At 45.5% G+C, this 13,005-nt stretch overlaps 1 long non-coding RNA gene across 1 annotated transcript; it reads right to left on the bottom strand.

Annotated features, from left to right (window-relative positions):
* Nucleotides 1–3,318: 3,318 nt before the first annotated feature.
* LOC144170865 (uncharacterized) lies at nucleotides 3,319–12,374 on the bottom strand. Its single transcript, XR_013322699.1, has 3 exons — nucleotides 12,269–12,374; nucleotides 9,727–9,829; nucleotides 3,319–3,448 (listed from the first exon to the last, which is right to left on the bottom strand). It is a non-coding gene; the product is annotated as an uncharacterized LOC144170865 (long non-coding RNA).
* Between the last annotated feature and the right edge of the window lie 631 nt (nucleotides 12,375–13,005).

The raw sequence follows: 13,005 nt of genomic DNA, 5'->3' as shown, positions 1-13,005 counted from the left end.
AACTACTAGCCTTTGGTAGCTCACTCACCTCCATTCCAGCCACGAAAGACGTTTTTAAGCGTAAAAAGAAACAAACTTTGAACAACTTTCAAATTTCGCGCTACAGTGACGTAATATGGCCAGGAGGGACGTAATATGGGCCGCCACTAAAAAACACTTTTAAAAACACTAAACACTTTTAAAAAACTTTTAAAAACACTAAAAACACTTTTAAATATTCATTCTTCCCGTCAGCAGTGGAAGAGTGGAACAAACTGCCACGTGAATGCGTTAACCTTTCCTCTGCAGATTCATTTGTTCGAAATGTAGAAAGATTGTGTTATGAATAGGTTTCCCTTTTTTTTGTTTGTGACCGCTTCCGAACACGCTGATCACTGTAACACCTGCTGATGCCACGATTATGTTTTGTGACCTGGCTATGGTTTTGTGCAATAGCTCTCATCTTCCAAGTTTTATTTTAACCAGCATCTTGTGATTCTGTTTCTTTCGGTGTGTGCGATATTGTTTGGTTTGTACCCGAGTGTGTATATTTGCCCGCCCACCCTGTATGAGCCTGAGAAAGGCTTACATTATTAAATAAATAAATAAATAAATAAATAAATAAATAAATAAATAAATAAATAAATAAATAAATAAATAAATAAATAAATAAATAAAAATACCTTTCAGTGCGTTAACTGTCCGTCAGAATTCCAGCGATACGGTCAATAGGAGCCAGCGGCCACACCATCGTCCAGTCATGTTTAGTGACGGTGGCCTAGGTCGGCGGCCGTCAATCGCACTAAAACGATTCCGTGACGCCACAGCGAAACCACAGGAAAATGTCTGCGGATTCGCCACTGTTTCATATATATTCTCTGCAATATCTCCGTTACTATTTTGAAGTTTGTGAGAAAATGGTTATCACTGTTGTCCGGACAAAGCAGTATTTTAATGAACCAAGCTTGTGTTATGTCTTCCGGGCCCATTTAAGAAAGCACAACTTTGGACGAAGGAAACAATCAGAACAGAAAATTAGCTACAATTACAACGGCTTGTGTGCCATTTGAACCTTTTTCACAATAGATCGGCTCAATCGGTAGCCTATGTTTAATTATTCGCTTAGACCCCTTCGGTACCACGGCATATACACCAAATTCATTCTGTGAAAGGTAGCTGGAAATCCAACGGCCCCAGTTTGCATTTCCTCGAGATTATTCGAAATGCTCTTTTGAAAAAAGAAAATCAACCACAAAAAGTGACTCCCTCCCCTTAGCCCGATTATTGTGGCAAATATTAGGAAGCGAAGAATGCGTAGGGCAGGTGCTCAATGAACTCGCATGCGCTTCGTTTTCCTGAATTCATCCTTGTCCTGAAGGTCTAATGCCCAGAAGCTGCAGGACGTCTCGTGGTGATTTCTGGCTTCTTGTCCAATCTCTCGTGGGGACACGTGCGATGTCATAATCAAGGCTGATCCTGCGGTGGGTAGTAGGGGGGGGGGGGGGCGGTTCTTTTGATTTCACAGATTTTGCTGACTTCTACTGAGATCTCAACAATCATCGTCAGCCTACTCAGGTCCACTGCCTGACGAAGGCCTCCGCCATTGACCTCCAACCGCTCGTGTCATGCGCTGCTCGAGTCCCCAGTTTAACCACCCAATTTCATACTTCCATAGGATTAATGGCCTACCTAGTACTCACACTGCTACCCTAATTAATTGACCCCAGGTTGTCGGCTCGTCTCACTACATGGCTAGCCTAAGTCCGTTTCTTTTAGGGGCGAAGCCCCTTAGGTGCTGTTGCCGTCTCCTGTCGTCGTCATCGCCGTAATCGTTCACATTAGTGGAGATGGCCCGGGATTTGTTTTTTATTTACTGTTTACAGCGGCAGCAAACTTTTGCCCTGACAACGACAAAACAACGACGACGCGTATTCCGGTTTCGGCGATGCATCACCCACGAAAGGGAGAAAAGGAGGAGTGCGAGAGGGAAAGGCGAAGGGTTGCGGGGCTGTTCTGCCAGCGCACACACTCCCCGTTCTTGGCCCGGCGGCCGGCCGGCAGTGAATACCCATTTCTTTCCTCCATGTGAAGCGGCAAGTGTTTCATTCGCGCGTTGGATTTCGCCTTGTGGGACGGCTGCGCTGTTATTCAACCACACTCCTAGTTCTGTATATTTTAACGAAGTTAGAAGTGCTTCAACTGTGTCTGTGTTGGATTTCGCGTCCGCTTGTGATACCCACCGCCTGTGCCACCGCTGTGCGTTTCGAAGTGCTTCAACCGGGTCGTTTGATTAAGTTTTACGCTGCAACAGTGTTCTAGGTAACATTACCTAAATACTTTGACATCCGTGCTGTTTTGCAATCGCAGTGTAGCATTCGCAAATCGTCGCGTGAACGGTTGCTACGCAAGCGTGCATCCACAGTTCACCCTGTGATCGGCCGCCGCTGTGAAAGTCAACCTTTATTATGAATGAATTCCTGGAGTGTGACAAATAGAAATTTAGCCTAATGCCCCATAAAGTTGGCCTAAGTCACGCTGGGAATACGCGATAAGTATAATCACTTGTAGCCCACCTTGAACATTTTGGTACTCAGATTTTCTGACGATTGCTTTCAACCTTGTCACGATGGTTGCACTTTCTGCCCTGCTGCTTTTTATGCGGTCGCACAAACAACTGGGTTGCTTGTTTTGTTTTTTTCTTTATCGTATCTAGCGCTCCGCCCAGACGAAACGGCAGTTGGCACTAAAGTTTTGCCCAGGCAGAATTAGAACTGTCAAATACTCCTGCTCTGATCTTCGCCTCTTAGATTAGACACGCAGGACTACCTTTGCACCGCCTCCTCTTCGCGATCGTGTGTTCATGGGTCTTTTTCTTTTTTGCTTGCAAGCCCCAATGGTGCTAGCACCCACATTTATTTGCGAGTTGGACTATGAAGCCTCCACTGATGACTTATGTTTGTCCACACACACTGACCAAAACAAGCTACAAGGGGCTTTGGTATCCAGTATTCTTACGCTGGAGCATGCTTCAAGGCATGTGATCACGAAAGCACTTAAGTTTACAGCAAATACAGGTTCTCAAATTGGCTGAAAAACTGAAACATAACATTAAGCCTTATAAATATTTACCTAGTATGTGTGCTAGTTCTGCATCAATTGCTAAAAAAAAAAAAAAAAACCGCAACACATGCTAATGAACTATGCTAATGAACTGATCATGAAAAAGTGATGTAGTGAATAGTAAATCTGTCTGCTGAAAACAATTTTTCAATAAAACTACAGATTTGAATATAGATTACATGTTGCAATGTATGGGCATATGAAACAGCAGAAACCAAGTCCCAAAGCTCGAAAATTCTTTATTAAATGCTTTATAACCTCAAATATACATACAATATTTTACGTGCCCATCACGGTTTAGGCCAGGAACATCTTGGCTCAAAACTTTCCACAATTTCTCAGTCAGCACCTGCAACACCAAAAGAAACAAATAAACGCTTCCTTTTACAACCACACCACAAACGTCAAGTGAATCTAAATTCACAATTGATGGTGTATTTTGTCCCATATATGGCTACATTAATATGTACACAAAAGTTAGTTTAGCCTGCTTTTGAACTATTCTAACTGCTTATTCTGAATTTTTTTTCTACGTGACACCAGAGATCCTTTGCTGATGCAGTCTTGTGTCTAAAACCTGCTTCAGTCCCTTCACACCAAATGGTATTTTACTTTTTTGAGAATTTGTACAAGGCCAAATCATGGCTTACACTAGTAGGATTAAACTTCTGAGCTAGACTGCTTTGATCTCTGATCTCGTTAACAAACTGCACTGCCTTTCCCAATAGCTAAGCAGGTGCTTACAGTGTATCTGACAGAACAGCTGTCACACAATGGCCATACAGGACAACTGGGTCTGTTTATCAGTCAGGAATTATATGAGGGGGCACTAGGCTGAGCCCAACTCATCGCACCACTGCTGCAAAAACAAAGTGGAAAAAGATTCTATTTCGGGGGTTGTAGTTGCCGAGGCCACTCTTGGGCTATGAAGCGTGACACAGTGCTAGGTTCGATTCACGTTAATCCTGACATTTGGGTATCTTAACACGCACTGAAATCTCCACACACGGGCGTTTTCGATTTTTTTCTTTTTGCCTTCACTAAAAAAAAAAAAGGAAAAGAAAAAGTCCTTGGGCTCAGCTGCACAATGCTTTAGGAACTGTGGCTGCTGCTCAGGCACAAGTTGGAGCCATTACTTGACTAGGCACAAATCCTCAAGAGTTGAAAACTGATTTCAGCGCAAAGCGGCAAAACAGCACTTTATTAAAAACAAGAGAAGTGGGAAAGACCTTATAACAACACGCGCTATAAAGAACGACCTTTTTGAATAAACACAGTGTCACTTCGTAAATCGTCAATGCCTGGATAGCATATCCTTCATGCACAAGTATACTTAGTTGCTCCTTTAGACCGACAACGATGGCCAGAAGAAGTCAGGCTGCTGCCTTGCACGCCTTGTACTTGCTGCTTCGCCTTAATATTACCATAAGTTAGGAGCCAAGTATCTGAAATACCCATCTGTTCGATGCTTTGAACGTGCCGTGAAGGTGTTGTCGTGCAGTAATCCTCAATGCAAATTAAATGACTCGCGAGCGAAAAATGACGTTACCAAAGTTGATCAGTTCACAACTCTTGCACCGCTTTACCATTGAGCCAATGCTGTGGACTTGTTTGTAAACAACCTGTAATTTCTCCGCGCCACGTAACGTCATTGATAGTGGTTGCGGACTGAAGTAGCGTAGAAAACCGGGCTAGTTGGTGTAGATTCATCTTCGCAGCGCACAAATAACGGGACAAAAAGGAGGATAACACTGGACAACCACTGAACCAAAACCGAATTTTTATTGAAGAGACAAATATAAAGCCATCGAAGGTATAAAACAGATAAAAACATGACACATAAACCCACTATAAGCAACTGTACAGACAAACGCTCTCAAGTACTGCTCTCTTCAAGATACGCCAATTCTGCATCTAAAAGTGCTAAAGACGAGCGCTAACACACGAGTCAGACATTTTTTGAATTTTATGTGCTTCCACTATACTTCCCTCACCTTTTGTTCATCGTGCAAGAACAGCACCGTTGTATCATGAAGGAAAAGCGTGCAACCACAATCTTTGCAATGGGTGGGAAGAGAGCCAGAAGGCACTCAGTGAACTGGCCAACATCAAAGCGACCACCATTGAAAGGAATGCAATAAACCACATTTAATCTATAAGGAACAACCTGTTTCTCATGTTTCACACCACAGCTGTTTGCTCGGCCCTTATTACTAATATTCTTTTCGATGGCGGGACAGCTGCAGTTTAACTTAATTTTGGCTGAAAACACCACATTGATGTTATATCTGCTCCCCACTTCTTTCAAGCGGTGAGATACATCGTGCAGGTACGAGATTACAACTATCTCTTCCATCACAACATCACAAGCAGGAGACAAGTTTTCTTCACCAAATCCAACAACTGAAGACAGGTCGACCCAATGACTCCGTCACCGTAGCCAGCATTTTTGGGTCCAACTAACTGTTCACCAAAGCTAGACTCAATTAGGTGAAAACAAGACTGAAAACAAAACAAGATGGCTGACCTGAGGCAGTTGACAACAATCCCATATTTTGCAATCCTAGAACGTGCTGATGAAGAGTTCAGTAAAGGCTTCTTCGATCGCGGGCTATAGAGCCAACTTACATGATTCTGCTCGAATTTTAACAACAGGTCCAAAAACTGGATTGTTCTTTCGTTTAGCGCCTTGGACATAAAGGTCAGCCTAAATGCGTGACGTTTGAATGCTTTTAAAATGTCTACCACTTTTCTTGTAGGGTCATAGTTTCCACAAAGTACTAGGTAATCGTCAACATACATGAAAATTTTATTTGCCAAACCCTCCAAGTCACGTTCCAATACACGGTCAACATGAGCCTAGAAAATGTCACTAACAAGGTGAGGAACTTTAGAATGTCTACAGATTCCAGATCTCTGCACAAAGACACTGTCACACCATCCTACAATAGTTGATGCTAAGTCCCATGCCAAAACCTCGATGGAGTCATCCGTCGCCTATATTCAGGATGGTGTTGCTCTGTGTCACAAGATAGATGCCGACACGTCAGAAACTGGCAAAGTAGGCCATTTAAACCTGCTTGTTTATAAGGACTGCACCAGCAGAGACGGCATCATTACAGAGTGCAGACCGTTTAAACATCTTGAAAAGGGCTTCGCAGCCTCTGGAAAATGTTTCTTTGGTTATCAACGGAACTAGTTGATGCATTTCTTTTTGTTATTCCCCCCACTGTAATGCCAACAGGCGCTGTGGGTACCAAATAAAGTAAGAAAGAAAAAAGCGAAAGCTCACTGTATTGCCCCACAGTTCACTCGACGGCCTAACACGGCTCCCACATCCTATTACGAGGATACCACTCCACTGGAATTTGCCCTTCTTTGTTCGACGACTTAATGAAAATAGTACGCCGTGAGCTGGAGGCTACGGCTATGGCTGGCCTACTAGCCCCGACCCGTGGATGAACGTCACCTTCCATCTCCCTAATCCATGCGATATACAGCAAGAGCTCGCAAGCCACACCATTCCACGCATTTGCTCTGTAGCTCACCCGAAAAACGCTTTCACTGTTCCTCGTGTCTTAACTGGTCCCCACCAATATGCCCCACGCCATTTTCAGACACAAAATTCCGAAGAGTGGAGTACTCCTGAAAACAAGCCAATATGCTTCCACTGCTGTCAAAGTGGGAATGTGGCCCGCTACAGCTTTCGACATTGCCACGCTAAGCCTTCGCCTCACCACAAGACTAATCAATGCAGCTCAAGGAGGTAATACTCCATCTGTGACCTGGACGACAGATCCTCTATTAACCAAGGAGTCTAAGCCCAATTTACTAGACGTTACTGTTGATGGTGTTGCAGCCCAGGCTCTCACTGACACAAATGCTCACATCTCTGTAAACAGCTTAACCCTCCGCTCGCATCTCCGCAAAGTTCTGACGCCACCCATGCAAACATTTGTTCGAGTTGCCAAAGAGAGCACACCTTCAATTGCCGGAATGCGTACCGCCTGAATATGGATTGCCGACCACGATAGTGTTGCTCTCTTCACCGTCCTTGAAAAATGCTCCCATGACATTATCCTCGGCGTTGATTTTTTCTCGAACCGCTCTCATTGACTGTTCTGCGGGACTTCTCTCTTTTGAATTTCCTTCTGCCAAAAATGCTCAAAAGCACCGTTCTCGTTCCACAGATTATGTCCATTTGCTGTCAAATGCTGTAACATACATGCCCCTGTGATATAGCCCACCCGTTTCTCACAGTTATTTCTCACCAGATTGTTCGACAAGCCGAGCGGAAGCTACTACAAGCACGTATCCTTGAGTGCCGCCAGAAGCTACGAGCTTTGGAGAAGCAAACCTTCTTTGCACGCCGGCAACTTGAGTATCTTATTCCTGAGGACTTCCCAGATGTGCAGCTGCACACAAACTTCACTGCTAGCATGGCAGAAGGCCGTCATAGAACGTCGCAAGAGAGGAAACTGCAAGCACTCCGGCCGGACGTGCCACAATGCACCCAAGAGGTCATCAACCTATCTCCGTACACACCGGACGAAGAGGAGGCTAAGGTTTTGTCCCGTGGTGTGAATTTTAACACGGAAGCACCCCCGGAGCCAGGAAAGGTGATTTGTGCGGTTGAACGCGCGGTCGGCCAGCGTCCCTCTGAAGTACGGCAAGAAGCGCGCACCCGTGCTATTGGTGTGCTCTCTGGTTTGCGAAGACATTGTGCAAGACTGCATTTATCGGTAGTGGAGAGGCAAGCCATCAGGAGCCTGCGAAATAACAGCAGTATCGCAATCCTTCCTTCTGACAAAGGCAATGACACGGTCTTGCTAGATAGCAGTGACTACCACACGAAGATGTTGGCCCTTCTCGAAGACCAGCAGACATACGTTCCTCTAGCCCGTGACCCAACTAGCAGGTTACAGTCGAAGCTTCAAGAACTGCTAACCAGGCTTTTCAAGCTAGTCCTTCCGCACCACAAGGGCCTCTACTACGGGTTACTGTGCACGAACGGTTCAGCACCGGCAATCTACGGTCTGCCTAAAATCCACAAGCCTGACGTTCCTCTTTGGCCTATCGTCGACTTCTCGAGGTCACCGCTCTACCGACTATCAGGCTACCTTCACCAAGTGTTGAGCGCTCTAGCCGGTAAGACACCCACGCACGTCGGAAACTCGTCCTCTTTTGTTTCGAAGCTGAAGGACGTAACTCTAACTGAAGACGACATCATGGTTTCGTTCGACGTCAAGTCTCTTTTCACTAGTGTCCGAGTGGATCTGGCAGTAGCCATGTGCGAAGAAGCACTAAATGCGGACATTAGTCTTCCCGATCGCACTCCCTTTGACGTCCCCGAGCTCTGTGAGTTGCTTATGTTTTGTCTGAGCAACACCTATTTTTCTTACGGGGGAAGCCCCTATCAGCAGACCCATGGCACGGTGATGGGTGCGTCCATATCAGCTACTACGGAGGCTTTAGAGGGGAAGGTATTGGCAACCTTCACACCGGCACCGAGGTTTTTCTGCCGCTATGTCGACGACTGTTTTTGTATTATAAAAAAGCAAGATGTCCCATGTCTTCTGGACAGCCTCAACGCCCAGAATGTGGATATACAGTTCACCGTGGAGTTCGAGCAAGACAACATGCTTCCCTTTTTTGGATGTTCTTGTTCGCCGCGATGCGGGCGCTCTCTCCTTCTCAGTGTACAGGAAGCCCACACACACGGGTCGTTACCCCAGTTTTGAATCTTGCCACCCTCTCGGCCACAAGACATCCGCTGTGTCGTCCTTGATAAAGCGCGCCGTACGCATCTGCTCCGATGACAGTGCACTGAAACGTGAATTAGGAACGATTCGCCGCTAACTAATCGCCAATGGCTATCCTAAGCGACTTATTTGCCGAACCAAGAATAAGGTACTACAGCGAAGAATGGCCAACAACAGGACATTACGAGCAAGCGCAGCCATTCCCTACGTCCCAGGAATAAGCGAAGCATAGTCGCACGTCTTTTCAAAATACGACATGCGCATTGCCCATGTACCGACCAGCGAGCTCCGCGACGACTGAAAGAGCACCAACGTGATGTAAAAAAATCATAATCACATGACGAATGCCATTGCCATTGCGGAGTACGCGCACAATCATTCCCACAAGATTGACTGGGAGAACACCGCAATTTTAGCTAAGGAAAAGAACACATCATCTTGGCGTCTGCTAGAGTCACTTTTTATCCAATCAACGCCAGCCGCAATGAACCGGACGGATGGGACTTTGCCTCCCGTCTACGCATGCTCTCTACGTCATGTGCTTTCTATATAATTGATGACGACGGCTTGTCTTACGTAGTGAACAAGGAACCCGTATGTGGTTCCGAAACGTCAATATATTTTTATTCTTGGTCAGTGTTCGCTTTTCTTTTGCAAGTTATTATATGGTCTTCCCTATTACAGACGCGCTGCTTCTGTGAAACGTCACTCTGCCGCACATCATCATTACTGTGGTAGGGAACCAAACCTGCCTTCCCTTTCAGTTTTTCAACTTCAGTTTCACACCTCAAGTCTTTCCCAAGGGGATTTCGCTTGCAATGCTGTGAACTTTCTGCCATGAATGCTAGCACCCCTGCAGATTTACCTCCTGCAGTGCAGGCGTCCCATCAAGCACCATCAATCAAGGCAGTGGCTGCTTCAGACCTCCCACCGGATCATACCGCCGATCTCCCTCGTCTTCTGGATTCCTGCAAGGACATCTTCGACTTAGACAACCATCCACCAACCCAAACTTCTGCAGTCACTCATCATATCAACACCAACGATGCTTGACTAGTGTACAGGTGGCTCTATTAGGTATCACTTGCTGAACGACTCGTCATCCAAAAGGTAAAAAAAAAATGCTCAGTAAGGATACAGTCGAACCATCTTCCAGTCTGTGGGTGTCTCCAGTCGTGTTGGTCAGAGAAAAAGATGGGACGTAGTGCTTCTAGATGGATTATGCAAACTTTACTACTATGAAGGAAGGCCTTATAGAGTGGGATCTCATTGATACAATTCTGCATAATACGCTTTTCTTTTCATTCCAAGCCAAAATCCCTTAGAAATAATGCATTTTCGTGCATTTGATACGATCACATTTTTGCTAAAAATTGGATAGCACGACCACGAAAGTGAACCTTGACCATTTTGAGAAACCTTACATTTATTCTTCGGTATACAAGCTCAAACCCCATGTCAACAACCCATGACCTGCATGGCAGCGCCGGTTCTGCGACAAAAATACTGCTGCCGGGCGTGGGCGCTCTGTTCAATGAGGATGATATGTGAGGCGAGGCACTGTGCCATCTAGTGAAACATATCATAATCACAGAGTTTCTCAGTTTGATCATAATCGAGGAAGAAGGTTTCAATGCTCTTGGCAGGCGGCGACTTCCCTCCCCAACTTCTCGCCATGCTCTGTGCTTCCCGCTCCGTTCTTTGTTCTCTTTCTGCGCTGTTCCTGTGTTCGGTGGTGTTGCTTATGAGGCCATTTTTGTTCTTGTTCTATTTGACTAGTCTTGTTCTCCTTAGGCTGCCTTGTTGCTGTGCGGGGTGTGCTGCCAGGCTTGTGGCAATGTCGAGGAAACGGAAGGCACTCAGTATAAAAAGAAAAAGAGGAAATTGTACAGAAATTGGAAGAAAACCCGAAGAGGAAATGCGTGGATTTGGCACACAAGCTCGGTTTGCCAGTGTCAACGCTCAACACTATTGCCGGTCAGCAAGAGGAACTTCAAAAGAATCTGCAAGTTTCCGGCCTTGATGCGAAACAAGCACAAGGTGCGAAGCATGACCAAATGGAAGACATCCTGCTCACATGGTTGGAGGAAGTTAGAGCGGCAGGATGAACGCCGATAGGTCAGTACTACGCGAAAAAGTTGACAACACTGCACTCTCCTTGGGCATTGAGGACTCCAAAGCGTCTGGTGGCTGGCTTCACCAATTCAAGGCACAACGTGAAGTGTCATACAGAACAGCGTCCGCCCAAGTGAAAAATACCAGCAGCTTTTTTTTTATTTTTACATTTCCGGAGAATTTTCTCCCAGACTTCGAAAAGAAAGTGCAGCACAAATTTACCAGCTACTCCACTGTTGCTCAATAAAATTGAGTTGCTGACGGAGAATGCAGATTTTTCTATTTTTTTTAAACAAACTCTTTGGATAATACGATTTTCACATAATGCTTTTTATTTCCCGGTTCCCCTGAAAAACGTATCAACGAGATTTCACTGTACATGATACATAGACAAGATGTGGCTGGCAACTTGTGAAAAGAGGTAACTTCGTGCAACCAAAGCCTGATTAGTCATGCTAATTCCTCCTATATTTCAATATGGTCTAACACCAGCTACCCCACTTCGGCAGAGCCAGTGGGGAACATTTCAACACTACTGTCACTGTCTACTGCAGAACGAACATCCATCCCGCATTTAAAAACCCTGCATACGAAGCTGCATCGCGCAAAGTTGTTCTATGGCCACTGAATGTCCTCGCTGAATGTCAAGGAAGCGTCCTCACCGACGCGCTTTGGCGTTGTCTATCAGCGGTTTCGTATGTATACAAGCGTTTACAGCAAGAACGGTAAATATATTACTACGCCCTTCAAGCACATGTCGGCAAAATGCGATTACTTCGCCGCGTTCGCAGGATTGAGCCGCACAGTAGAGAACACAGTCGTAGCATACTAGCAGGAATGAACGCATCGTACGGCTTCTTCCACGTTTCGTCACCCCGTGACTACAGTTTACCTCAACACCAATTTATAACGCACGCCCTTAAAGAGCTTACACTCTAAAAAGCGCTACAACCTTTCTGGTAACCTTGAGTGAATGTAAAAGCGTAGCCACCGCGCACATCACGTCGTAGCTAGCGCCGACTTCAATGCGAATGCGGTCGTCGACGCGGCTACGTGAACGTACCGCTGACAGCCTCAAGGAAAGTGTATTTGGGGGCTCTAGAACAACGTATTTAAATTTAGCCCATGTTTGCGAATAACAAATGATTCCTTGAGTGCTTTAGTTACATTGTCATTCAGAATGTGCCTAGCCAGTTATGTCCAACATACGGAGAGCGCACGGCATTTGCAGTACACGGACAGGTATATGATTACCCGTCCCTCTTGATACCAGCGCTTAAAAAATATCTTACCTTTCGTTTATGACGCAAAAAGATGCCGAGGAGAAAGCAGCAGTTTTCGTTATCTACAAGAAATCGATGCTGGCTTGCGCTTTGAAACTCGTACACAACAGGCAAGTGGCTTCGGCTTGACATGGCTTGACCAGTGTTGCTTTTGCCTTGCGCAAACTTAATTTAACTAAAAAACTCTGTCACACGACCGGCTAAATATAGCCGCTCGTAATTTGTTATTTGCGGAGGTAACAGAGTATAAAAGTCGCGTAACAGAGAATTTTAGTTGAATTAAGTTTGCGCAAGGCATAAGCAACACTGGTCAAGCCTTGTCAAGCCGAAGCCACTTGCCTGTTGTGTACGAGTTTCAAAGCGCAAGCCAGCATCGATTTCTTGTAGATTACGAAACCTGCTGCTTTCTCCTCGGCATCTTTTTGCGTCATAAACGAAAGGTAAGATATTTTTTAAGGGCTGGTGTCAATAGGGACGGGTAATTATATACCTGTCCGTGTACTGCAAACGCCGTGCGCTCTCCGTATGTTGGACATAACTGGCTAGGCACATTCTGAATGACAATGTAACTAAAGCACTCAAGGAATCATTTGTTATTCGCAAACATGGGCTAAATTTAAATACGTTGTTCTAGAGCCCCCAAATACACTTTCCTTGAGTCTGTCAGCGGCACGTTCACGTAGCCGCGTCGACGACCGCGTTTGCATTGAAGACGGCGCTAGCTGCGACGTGATGTGCGCGGTGGC

The sequence above is a fragment of the Haemaphysalis longicornis genome, unplaced genomic scaffold (assembly GCF_048455015.1).
Source record: "Haemaphysalis longicornis isolate Haplotype H1 unplaced genomic scaffold, Haemaphysalis longicornis Haplotype H1 scaffold_1, whole genome shotgun sequence".
Classification (NCBI taxonomy): domain Eukaryota; kingdom Metazoa; phylum Arthropoda; class Arachnida; order Ixodida; family Ixodidae; genus Haemaphysalis; species Haemaphysalis longicornis.
The sequence above is the reverse complement of the archived record's forward strand: the minus strand, read 5'-3'. Positions and strand labels throughout refer to the sequence as shown.